At 33.3% G+C, this 13,681-nt stretch overlaps 1 protein-coding gene across 1 annotated transcript in view; it reads right to left on the bottom strand.

Moving 5' to 3' along the window:
- The window catches only part of LOC122810818 (complement C3-like), a 1,708,896-nt gene that overhangs the window by 603,341 nt on the left and 1,091,874 nt on the right, over positions 1 to 13,681 (bottom strand). The gene's annotated exons all lie outside the window — the stretch shown is intronic.

Below are 13,681 nucleotides of genomic sequence, written 5' to 3'. Positions count from 1 at the left end.
ATAATAGGCATAGTCTTCTTCAAACTAAAGGGGTGGCGAAAGCCACATAACTATGGGCTAGGCTTATAAATGCCCTTGGGCAGATAGACTAGTATGAACCTATGAACCTATGAACCTAAGAATGCAATGAGAACTGTTGTGCTACAAAATCGGATGGCTCTTGACTTCACCCTGGCGGCAAGAGGTGGTACATGTGTGCTTATCAAAGAAGAATGCTGTGCTTATATTCCTGACAATCATCATGAGATCAATAACCACCTAGAGGTAATTCAGCAAGTATCAGCCATGAGTGAACCAGGCCCAAACCCACTGATGGACTTTTTCCAAAATCTATTTGGGGGGTGGGGTTCCATCCTAATGAATATTCTGATTGCCATTTGTGTGGGTATACTCCTAATAAGAGCATGTGTTTGCTGTGGAATTCCGTGCATGAAAAGATTTATCAAAGATTTTATTGATGTATCTGTTACTGAAACTTTGTACCAAGATATTGAAATTGAAAAGTTGATCTGAGATGGCATTTTTTCTGAAGTATAGATTGAATGACTCACCTAGCTGAAAATCCTAAGTGGAAAAGGTTAGGAGATGAAATGACATTATGCATACTTCAAAATAGAATAAAAAGTATTAATAGGGGGGAAAATGTTAGAAAAATGTGTATTTGAAGATATGAGAAATGCTAGTTTAAAAGCAAAGTAGTATATAATGCATTTTATTCTATTAATTATATAATAGTAAGGATTCATTTATGTATAAATGTAAGTTGTTTTGAAACTGCAGTGTGGCTTGAAGCAAAGCTGATCTTTGACCCTGGCAGAATGCTAGCTTAGCAAGTTTAATGTTTATGCTTTTCACAAGTGATTATCTGCTGGGTCAGGAAATTAAATGTGCGAAATAATGAAATCTTCTGCTCTTTCCTGTTGGAATGATTTGGCCTTGTATATGTATTACTGAGATAGCACGCAGCTGTGTGAGAAAGTGTAACAGAGAACAAAGATGTGTATTAAAAGACTGAAGCTACTATTGTATTCGAACTGATATGAAACCTTGAAGAAGTAACTTTACAGAAAGACATTATGTCTGACCAGCTGGATAGCAAGGCCATATTGTATCTAGAGGAAAAGTTTTTTTTAAATATACAGCATCAACAGCTTTATGAATAGAAGACTGTAAGCTAAAGTGATGTAGATGCCCTGTGACATATCACGTCAGTAAGGTGGGCATAGCTTAAATGTTAAACCTATATAAAATTGTGTGCTTCCTGTTTCATGTGAGACAAAATTCTGTACTTGCACATTTTTGCCTCCTGGTGTACACTAGTAAACTTTTTAACCTGATCCTCCTGTGTATTGAAATCTTATTTAATTTAACATTACCGTTGCATCTGTTACTGTTGCTGATGACAGAAATGGAACATAAATGCATGTTGCATCACTGATGTTGTTAGACATGGTTATCATTAGTAATATTGTTACCGTTGTATCTGTTATTGTTGCTGATAACAGAAAAGGAACATAAATGCATGTTGTATCACTGATGTTGTTAGCCATGGTTATCATTAGTAATATGGTTACCGTTGTATCTGTTATTGTTGCTGATGACAGAAAAGGAACATAAATGCATGTTGCATCACTGATGTTGTTAGCCATGGTAATCATTAGTATTATTGTAACCTTTGTATTTGTTATTGTTGCTGATGACAGAAAAGGAACATAAATACATGTTGCATCACTGATCTTGTTAGACATGGTTATCATTAGTAATATGGTTACCGTTGTATCTGTTATTGTTGCTGATGACAGAAAAGGAACATAAATGCATGTTGCATCACTGATGTTGTTAGCCATGGTAATCATTAGTATTATTGTAACCGTTGTATTTGTTATTGTTGCTGATGACAGAAAAGGAACATAAATGCATGTTGCATCACTGATGTTGTTAGCCATGGTTATAATTAGTAATATTGTTACTGTTGTATCTGTTATTGTTGCTGATGACAGAAAAGGAACATAAATGCATGTTGCACCACTGATGTTGTTAGCCATGGTTATCATTAGTAATATGGTTACCGTTGTATCTGTTATTGTTGCTGATGATAGAAAAGTAACATAAAAGCATGTTGCGTCACTGATGTTGTTAGCCATGGTTATCATTAGTAATATTGTTACCGTTGTATCTGTTATTGTTGCTGATAACAGAAAAGGAACATAAATGCATGTTGCATCACTGATGTTGTTAGCCATGGTAATCATTAGTATTATTGTAACCATTGTATTTGTTATTATTGCTGATGACAGAAAAGGAACATAAATGCATGTTGCATAACTGATGTTGTTAGCCATGGTTATCATTAGTATTATTGTCACTGTTGTATCTGTTATTGTTGCTGATGACAGAAAAGGAACATAAATGCATGTTGCATCACTGATGTTGTTAGCCATGGTAATCATTAGTATTATTGTAACCTTTGTATTTGTTATTGTTGCTGATGACAGAAAAGGATCATAAATGCATGTTGTATCACTGATCTTGTTAGACATGGTAATCATTAGTATTATTGTAACCTTTGTATTTGTTATTGTTGCTGATGACAGAAACGGAACATAAATGCATGTTGTATCACTGCTGTTGTTAGCCATGGTTATCATTAGTAATATTGTTACTGTTGTATCTGTTATTGTTGCTGATGACAGAAATGGAACATAAATGCATGTTTCATCACTGATGATGTTAGCCATGGTTATCATTAGTAATATTGTTACCGTTGTATCTGTTATTGTTGCTGATGACAGAAATGGAACATAAATGCACGTTTCATCACTGATGATGTTAGCCATGGTTATCATTAGTAATATTGTTACCGTTGTATCTGTTATTGTTGCTGATGACAGAAAAGGAACATAAATGCATGTTGCACCACTGATGTTGTTAGCCATGGTTATCATTAGTATTATTGTCACCGTTGTATCTGTTATCGTTGCTGATGACAGAAAAGGAACATAAATGCATGTTGTATCACTGATGTTGTTAGCCATGGTTATTATTAGTAATATTGTTACTGTTGTATCTGTTATTGTTGCTGATGACAGAAAAGTAACATAAATGCATGTTGCATCACTGATGTTGTTAGCCATGGTAATCATTAGTTTTATTGTAACCTTTGCATTTGTTATTGTTGCTGATGACAGAAAAGGAACATAAATGCATGTTGTATCACTGATCTTGTTAGACATGGTTATCATTAGTAATATGGTTACCGTTGTATCTGTTATTGTTGCTGATGACAGAAATGGAACATAAATGCATGTTGTATCACTGATGTTGTTAGCCATGGTTATCATTAGTATTATGTTACCGTTGTATCTGTTATTGTTGCTGATGATAGAAATGGAACATAAATACATGTTGCATCACTGATGTTGTTAGCCATGGTAATCATTACTATTACTGTAACCATTGTATTTTTTATTGTTGCTGATGACAGGAAAGGAACATAAATGCATGTTGCACCACTGATGTTGTTAGCCATGGTTATCATTAGTAATATGGTTACCGTTGTATTTGTTATTGTTGCTGATGACAGAAATGGAACATAAATACATGTTGCACCACTGATGTTGTTAAACATGGTTATCATTAGTAATATTGTTACCGTTGTATCTGTTACCATTGCTGATGACAGAAATGGAACATAAATGCATGTTGTATCACTGATGTTGTTAGCCATGGTTATCATTAGTATTATTGTAACCGTTGTATCTGTTATTGTTGCTGATGACAGAAAAGGAACATAAATGCATGTTGCACCACTGATGTTGTTAGCCATGGTTATCATTAGTAATATTGTTACTGTTGTATCTGTTATAGTTGCTGATGACAGAAAAGGAACATAAATGCATGTTGCATCACTGATGTTGTTAAACATGGTTATCATTAGTAATATGGTTACCGTTGTATCTGTTATTGTTGCTGATGATAGAAAAGGAACATAAATGCATGTTGTATCACTGATGTTGTTAGCCATGGTAATCATTAGTATTACTGTAACCGTTGTATTTGTTATTGTTGCTGATGACAGAAATGGAACATAAATGCATGTTGCATTACTGATGTTGTTAGACATGGTTATAATTAGTAATATTGTTACTGTTGTATCGGTTATTGTTGCTGATGACAGAAAAGGAACATAAATGCATGTTGTATCACTGATCTTGTTAGACATGGTTATCATTAGTATTATGTTACCGTTGGATCTGTTATTGTTGCTGATGACAGAAAAGGAACATAAATGCATGTTGCATCACTGATGTTGTTAGCCATGGTTATAATTAGTAATATTGTTACTGATGTATCTGTTATTGTTGCTGATGACAGAAAAGGAACATAAATGCATGTTGCATCACTGATGTTGTTAGCCATGGTAATCATTAGTATTATTGTAACCTTTGTATTTGTTATTGTTGCTGATGACAGAAAAGGATCATAAATGCATGTTGTATCACTGATCTTGTTAGACATGGTAATCATTAGTATTATTGTAACCTTTGTATTTGTTATTGTTGCTGATGACAGAAACGGAACATAAATGCATGTTGTATCACTGATGTTGTTAGCCATGGTTATCATTAGTAATATTGTTACTGTTGTATCTGTTATTGTTGCTGATGACAGAAATGGAACATAAATGCATGTTTCATCACTGATGATGTTAGCCATGGTTATCATTAGTAATATTGTTACCGTTGTATCTGTTATTGTTGCTGATGACAGAAATGGAACATAAATGCACGTTTCATCACTGATGATGTTAGCCATGGTTATCATTAGTAATATTGTTACCGTTGTATCTGTTATTGTTGCTGATGACAGAAAAGGAACATAAATGCATGTTGCACCACTGATGTTGTTAGCCATGGTTATCATTAGTATTATTGTCACCGTTGTATCTGTTATCGTTGCTGATGACAGAAAAGGAACATAAATGCATGTTGCACCACTGATGTTGTTAGCCATGGTTATCATTAGTAATATTGTTACTGTTGTATCTGTTATAGTTGCTGATGACAGAAAAGGAACATAAATGCATGTTGCATCACTGATGTTGTTAAACATGGTTATCATTAGTAATATGGTTACCGTTGTATCTGTTATTGTTGCTGATGATAGAAAAGGAACATAAATGCATGTTGTATCACTGATGTTGTTAGCCATGGTAATCATTAGTATTACTGTAACCGTTGTATTTGTTATTGTTGCTGATGACAGAAATGGAACATAAATGCATGTTGCATTACTGATGTTGTTAGACATGGTTATAATTAGTAATATTGTTACTGTTGTATCGGTTATTGTTGCTGATGACAGAAAAGGAACATAAATGCATGTTGTATCACTGATCTTGTTAGACATGGTTATCATTAGTATTATGTTACCGTTGGATCTGTTATTGTTGCTGATGACAGAAAAGGAACATAAATGCATGTTGCATCACTGATGTTGTTAGCCATGGTTATAATTAGTAATATTGTTACTGTTGTATCTGTTATTGTTGCTGATGACAGAAAAGGAACATAAATGCATGTTGCATCACTGATGTTGTTAGCCATGGTAATCATTAGTATTATTGTAACCTTTGTATTTGTTATTGTTGCTGATGACAGAAAAGGATCATAAATGCATGTTGTATCACTGATCTTGTTAGACATGGTAATCATTAGTATTATTGTAACCTTTGTATTTGTTATTGTTGCTGATGACAGAAACGGAACATAAATGCATGTTGTATCACTGATGTTGTTAGCCATGGTTATCATTAGTAATATTGTTACTGTTGTATCTGTTATTGTTGCTGATGACAGAAATGGAACATAAATGCATGTTTCATCACTGATGATGTTAGCCATGGTTATCATTAGTAATATTGTTACCGTTGTATCTGTTATTGTTGCTGATGACAGAAATGGAACATAAATGCACGTTTCATCACTGATGATGTTAGCCATGGTTATCATTAGTAATATTGTTACCGTTGTATCTGTTAATGTTGCTGATGACAGAAAAGGAACATAAATGCATCTTGCACCGCTGATGTTGTTAGCCATGGTTATCATTAGTATTATTGTCACCGTTGTATCTGTTATCGTTGCTGATGACAGAAAAGTAACATAAATGCATGTTGCATCACTGATGTTGTTAGCCATGGTAATCATTAGTATTATAGTAACCTTTGTATTTGTTATTGTTGCTGATGACAGAAAAGGAACATAAATGCATGTTGTATCACTGATCTTGTTAGACATGGTTATCATTAGTAATATGGTTACCGTTGTATCTGTTATTGTTGCTGATGACAGAAATGGAACATAAATGCATGTTGTATCACTGATGTTGTTAGCCATGGTTATCATTAGTATTATGTTACCGTTGTATCTGTTATTGTTGCTGATGACAGAAATGGAACATAAATACATGTTGCATCACTGATGTTGTTAGCCATTGTAATCATTAGTATTACTGTAACCATTGTATTTGTTATTGTTGCTGATGACAGAAAAGGAACATAAATGCATGTTGCACCACTGATGTTGTTAGCCATGGTTATCATTAGTAATATGGTTACCGTTGTATTTGTTATTGTTGTTGATGACAGAAATGGAACATAAATACATGTTGCACCACTGATGTTGTTAAACATGGTTATCATTAGTAATATTGTTACCGTTGTAACTGTTACCATTGCTGATGACAGAAATGGAACATAAATGCATGTTGTATCACTGATGTTGTTAGCCATGGTTATCATTAGTAATATTGTTACCGTTGTATCTGTTATAGTTGCTGATGACAGAAAAGGAACATAAATGCATGTTGCATCACTGATGTTGTTAAACATGGTTATCATTAGTAATATGGTTACCGTTGTATCTGTTATTGTTGCTGATGATAGAAAAGGAACATAAATGCATGTTGTATCACTGATGTTGTTAGCCATGGTAATCATTAGTATTACTGTAACCGTTGTATTTGTTATTGTTGCTGATGACAGAAATGGAACATAAATGCATGTTGCATCACTGATGTTGTTAGACATGGTTATAATTAGTAATATTGTTACTGTTGTATCGGTTATTGTTGCTGATGACAGAAAAGGAACATAAATGCATGTTGTATCACTGACCTTGTTAGACATGGTTATCATTAGTATTATGTTACCGTTGGATCTGTTATTGTTGCTGATGACAGAAAAGGAACATAAATGCATGTGGCATCACTGATGTTGTTAGCCATGGTTATAATTAGTAATATTGTTACTGTTGTATCTGTTATTGTTGCTGATGACAGAAAAGGAACATAAATGCATGTTGTATCACTGATGTTGTTAGCCATGGTTATCATTAGTGTTATGTTACCGTTGTATCTGTTATTGTTGCTGATGACAGAAAAGGAACATAAATGCATGTTGTATCACTGCTGTTGTTAGCCATGGTAATCATTAGTATTATTGTAACCTTTGTATTTGTTATTGTTGCTGATGACAGAAAAGGAACATAAATGCATGTTGTATCACTGATGTTGTTAGCCATGGTAATCATTAGTATTATTGTAACCTTTGTATTTGTTATAATTGCTGATGACAGAAAAGGAACATAAATGCATGTTGTATCACTGATCTTTAGACATGGTTATCATTAGTAATATGGTTACCGTTGTATCTGTTATTGTTGCCGATAACAGAAAAGTAACATAAATGCATGTTGCATCACTGATGTTGTTAGCCATGGTTATTATTACTAATATTGTTACTGTTGTATCTGTTTTTGTTGCTGATGATAGAAAAGTAACATAAATGCATGTTGTATCACTGATGTTGTTAGCCATGGTAATCATTAGTATTACTGTAACCGTTGTATTTGTTATTGTTGCTGATGACAGAAATGGAACATAAATACATGTTGCACCACTGATGTTGTTAAACATGGTTATCATTAGTAATATGGTTACCGTTGTATCTGTTATTGTTGCTGATGATAGAAAAGGAACATAAATGCATGTTGTATCACTGATGTTGTTAGCCATGGTAATCATTAGTATTACTGTAACCGTTGTATTTGTTATTGTTGCTGATGACAGAAATGGAACATAAATACATGTTGCACCACTGATGTTGTTAGCCATGGTTATTATTAGTAATATTGTTACCATTGTATCTGTTAATGTTGCTGATGACAGAAAAGGAACATAAATGCATGTTGTATCACTGATGTTGTTAGCCATGGTTATCTTTAGTATTATGTTACCGTTGTATCGGTTATTGTTGCTGATGACAGAAAAGGAACATAAATGCATGTTGTATCACTGATCTTGTTAGATATGGTTATCATTAGTAATATGGTTACCGTTGTATCTGTTATTGTTTCTGATGATAGAAAAGGAACATAAATGCATGTTGTATCACTGATTTTGTTAGCCATGGTAATCATTAGTATTATTGTAACCTTTGTATTTGTTATTGTTGCTGATGACAGAAAAGGAACATAAATGCATGTTGTATCACTGATGTTGTTAGCCATGGTAATCATTAGTATTATTGTAACCTTTGTATTTGTTATTGTTGCTGATGACAGAAAAGGAACATAAATGCATGTTGTATCGCTGATGTTGTTAGCCATGGTTATCATTAGTAATATGGTTACCATTGTATCTGTTATTGTTGCTGATGACAGAAAAGGAACATAAATGCATGTTGTATCACTGATGTTGTTAGCCATGGTTATCATTAGTATTATGGTTACCGTTGTATCTGTTATTGTTGCCGATAACAGAAAAGGAACATAAATGCATGTTGCATCACTGATGTTGTTATCCATGGTTATCATTAGTAATATGGTTACCGTTGTATCTGTTATTGTTGCCGATAACAGAAAAGGAACATAAATGCATGTTGCATCACTGATGTTGTTAGCCATGGTTATAATTAGTAATATTGTTTTCCATTGTATCTGTTATTGTTGCTGATGACAGGAAAGGAACATAAATGCATGTTGCAACACTGATGTTGTTAGCCATGGTTATTATTAGTAATATGGTTACCGTTGTATCTGTTATTGTTGCTGATGACAGAAAAGGAACATAAATGCATGTTGCACCACTGATGTTGTTAGCCATGGTTATCATTAGTAATATTGTTACCATTGTATTTGTTATTGTTGCTGATGACAGAAAAGGAACATAAATGCATGTTGTATCACTGATGTTGTTATCCATGGTTATAATTAGTAATATCGTTACCGTTGTATCTGTTATTGTTGCTGATGACAGCAAAGGAACATAAATGCATGTTGCATCACTGGTGTTGTTAGCCATGATTATTATTAGTAATATTGTTACCATTGTATCTGTTATTGTTGCTGATGACAGAAAAGGAACATAAATGCATGTTGTATCACTGATGTTGTTAGCCATGGTTATCATTAGTAATATTGTTACCATTGTATCTGTTATTGTTGCTGATGACAGAAAAGGAGCATAAATGCATGTTGTATCACTGATGTTGTTAGCCATGGTTATCTTTAGTATTATGTTACCGTTGTATTGGTTATTGTTGCTGATGACAGAAAAGGAACATAAATGCATGTTGCATCACTGATGTTGTTATCCATGGTTATAATTAGTAATATTGTTACCGTTGTATCTGTTATTGTTGCTGATGACAGAAAACGAACATAAATGCATGTTGTCCCACTGATGTTGTTAGCCATGGTTATTATTAGTAATATTGTTACCGTTGTATCTGTTATTGTTGCTGATGACAGAAATGGAACATAAATGCATGTTTCATCACTGATGATGTTAGCCATGGTTATCATTAGTAATATTGTTACTGTTGTATCTGTTATTGTTGCTGATGACAGAAAAGGAACATAAATGCATGTTGTATCACTGATGTTGTTAGCCATGGTTATCATTAGTATTATGTTACCGTTGTATCTGTTATTGTTGCCGATAACAGAAAAGGAACATAAATGCATGTTGTATCACTGATGTTGTTAGCCATGGTTATTAGTAATATTGTTACCGTTGTATCTGTTATTGTTGCTGATGACAGAAAAGGAACATAAATGCATGTTGTATCACTGATGTGGTTAGCCATGGTAATCATTAGTATTATTGTAACCGTTGTATTTGTTATTGTTGCTGGTGACAGAAAAAGAACATAAATGCATGTTGTATCACTGATCTTGTTAGACATGGTTATCATTAGTAATATGGTTACCGTTGTATCTGTTATTGTTGCTGATGATAGAAAAGGAACATAAATGCATGTTGCATCACTAATGTTGATAACCATGGTTATCATTAGTAATATTGTTACCATTGTGTCTGTTATTGTTGCTGATGACAGAAAAGGAACATAAATGCATGTTGCATCACTGATGTTGTTAGCCATGGTTATCATTAGTATTATGTTACCGTTGTATCTGTTATTGTTGCTGATGACAGAAAAGGAACATAAATACATGTTGTATCACTGATGTTGTTAGCCATGGTTATAATTAGTAATATTGTTACTGTTGTATCTGTTATTGTTGCTGATGACAGAAAAGGAGCATAAATGCATGTTGCATCACTGATGTTGTTAGCCATGGTAATCATTAGTATTATTGTAACTGTTGTATTTGTTATTGTTGCTGATGACAGAAAAGGAACATAAATGCATGTTGTATCACTAATGTTGTTAGCCATGGTTATCATTAGTAATATTGTTACCATTGTATCTGTTATTGTTGCTGATGACAGAAAAGGAACATAAATGCATGTTGCATCACTGATGTTGTTAGCCATGGTAATCATTAGTATTATTGTAACCTTTGTATTTGTTATTGTTGCTGATGACAGAAAAGGATCATAAATGCATGTTGTATCACTGATGTTGTTAGCCATGGTTATCATTAGTAATATTGTTACTGTTGTATCTGTTATTGTTGCTGATGACAGAAAAGGAACATAAATGCATGTTGCACCACTGATGTTGTTAGCCATGGTTATTATTAGTAATATTGTTACTGTTGTATCTGTTATTGTTGCTGATGACAGAAAAGTAACATAAATGCATGTTGCATCACTGATGTTGTTAGCCATGGTAATCATTAGTATTATTTTAACCTTTGTATTTGTTATTGTTGCTGATGACAGAAAAGGAACATAAATGCATGTAGTATCACTGATCTTGTTAGACATGGTTATCATTAGTAATATGGTTACCGTTGTATCTGTTATTGTTGCTGATGACAGAAATGGAACATAAATGCATGTTGTATCACTGATGTTGTTAGCCATGGTTATCATTAGTATTATGTTACCATTGTATCTGTTATTGTTGCTGATGACAGAAATGGAACATAAATACAAGTTGCATCACTGATGTTGTTAGCCATGTTAATCATTAGTATTACTGTAACCATTGTATTTGTTATTGTTGCTGATGACAGAAAAGGAACATAAATGCATGTTGCACCACTGATGTTGTTAGCCATGGTTATCATTAGTAATATGGTTACCGTTGTATTTGTTATTGTTGCTGATGACAGAAATGGAACATAAATACATGTTGCACCACTGATGTTGTTAAACATGGTTATCATTAGTAATATTGTTACCGTTGTAACTGTTACCATTGCTGATGACAGAAATGGAACATAAATGCATGTTGTATCACTGATGTTGTTAGCCATGGTTATCATTAGTAATATTGTTACCGTTGTATCTGTTATAGTTGCTGATGACAGAAAAGGAACATAAATGCATGTTGCATCACTGATGTTGTTAAACATGGTTATCATTAGTAATATGGTTACCGTTGTATCTGTTATTGTTGCTGATGATAGAAAAGGAACATAAATGCATGTTGTATCACTGATGTTGTTAGCCATGGTAATCATTAGTATTACTGTAACCGTTGTATTTGTTATTGTTGCTGATGACAGAAATGGAACATAAATGCATGTTGCATCACTGATGTTGTTAGACATGGTTATAATTAGTAATATTGTTACTGTTGTATCGGTTATTGTTGCTGATGACAGAAAAGGAACATAAATGCATGTTGTATCACTGATCTTGTTAGACATGGTTATCATTAGTATTATGTTACCGTTGGATCTGTTATTGTTGCTGATGACAGAAAAGGAACATAAATGCATGTGGCATCACTGATGTTGTTAGCCATGGTTATAATTAGTAATATTGTTACTGTTGTATCTGTTATTGTTGCTGATGACAGAAAAGGAACATAAATGCATGTTGTATCACTGATGTTGTTAGCCATGGTTATCATTAGTGTTATGTTACCGTTGTATCTGTTATTGTTGCTGATGACAGAAAAGGAACATAAATGCATGTTGTATCACTGCTGTTGTTAGCCATGGTTATTATTAGTAATATTGTTACTGTTGTATCTGTTTTTGTTGCTGATGATAGAAAAGTAACATAAATGCATGTTGTATCACTGATGTTGTTAGCCATGGTAATCATTAGTATTACTGTAACCGTTGTATTTGTTATTGTTGCTGATGACAGAAATGGAACATAAATACATGTTGGACCACTGATTTTGTTAAACATGGTTATCATTAGTAATATGGTTACCGTTGTATCTGTTATTGTTGCTGATGATAGAAAAGGAACATAAATGCATGTTGTATCACTGATGTTGTTAGCCATGGTAATCATTAGTATTACTGTAACTGTTGCATTTGTTATTGTTGCTGATGACAGAAATGGAACATAAATACATGTTGCACCACTGATGTTGTTAGCCATGGTTATTATTAGTAATATTGTTACCATTGTATCTGTTATTGTTGCTGATGACAGAAAAGGAACATAAATGCATGTTGTATCACTGATGTTGTTAGCCATGGTTATCTTTAGTATTATGTTACCGTTGTATCGGTTATTGTTGCTGATGACAGAAAAGGAACATAAATGCATGTTGTATCACTGATCTTGTTAGATATGGTTATCATTAGTAATATGGTTACCGTTGTATCTGTTATTGTTTCTGATGATAGAAAAGGAACATAAATGCATGTTGTATCACTGATTTTGTTAGCCATGGTAATCATTAGTATTATTGTAACCTTTGTATTTGTTATTGTTGCTGATGACAGAAAAGGAACATAAATGCATGTTGTATCACTGATGTTGTTAGCCATGGTAATCATTAGTATTATTGTAACCTTTGTATTTGTTATTGTTGCTGATGACAGAAAAGGAACATAAATGCATGTTGTATCGCTGATGTTGTTAGCCATGGTTATCATTAGTAATATGGTTACCGTTGTATCTGTTATTGTTGCTGATGACAGAAAAGGAACATAAATGCATGTTGTATCACTGATGTTGTTAGCCATGGTTATCATTAGTATTATGGTTACCGTTGTATCTGTTATTGTTGCCGATAACAGAAAAGGAACATAAATGCATGTTGCATCACTGATGTTGTTATCCATGGTTATCATTAGTAATATGGTTACCGTTGTATCTGTTATTGTTGCCGATAACAGAAAAGGAACATAAATGCATGTTGCATCACTGATGTTGTTAGCCATGGTTATCATTAGTAATATTGTTACCATTGTATCTGTTATTGTTGCTGATGACAGGAAAGGAACATAAATGC

The sequence above is a fragment of the Protopterus annectens genome, chromosome 9.part0, assembly GCF_019279795.1.
Source record: "Protopterus annectens isolate FY-2018-M chromosome 9.part0, PAN1.0, whole genome shotgun sequence".
In the NCBI taxonomy this organism is placed as follows: Eukaryota; Metazoa; Chordata; order Ceratodontiformes; family Protopteridae; genus Protopterus; species Protopterus annectens.
The sequence above is the reverse complement of the archived record's forward strand: the minus strand, read 5'-3'. Positions and strand labels throughout refer to the sequence as shown.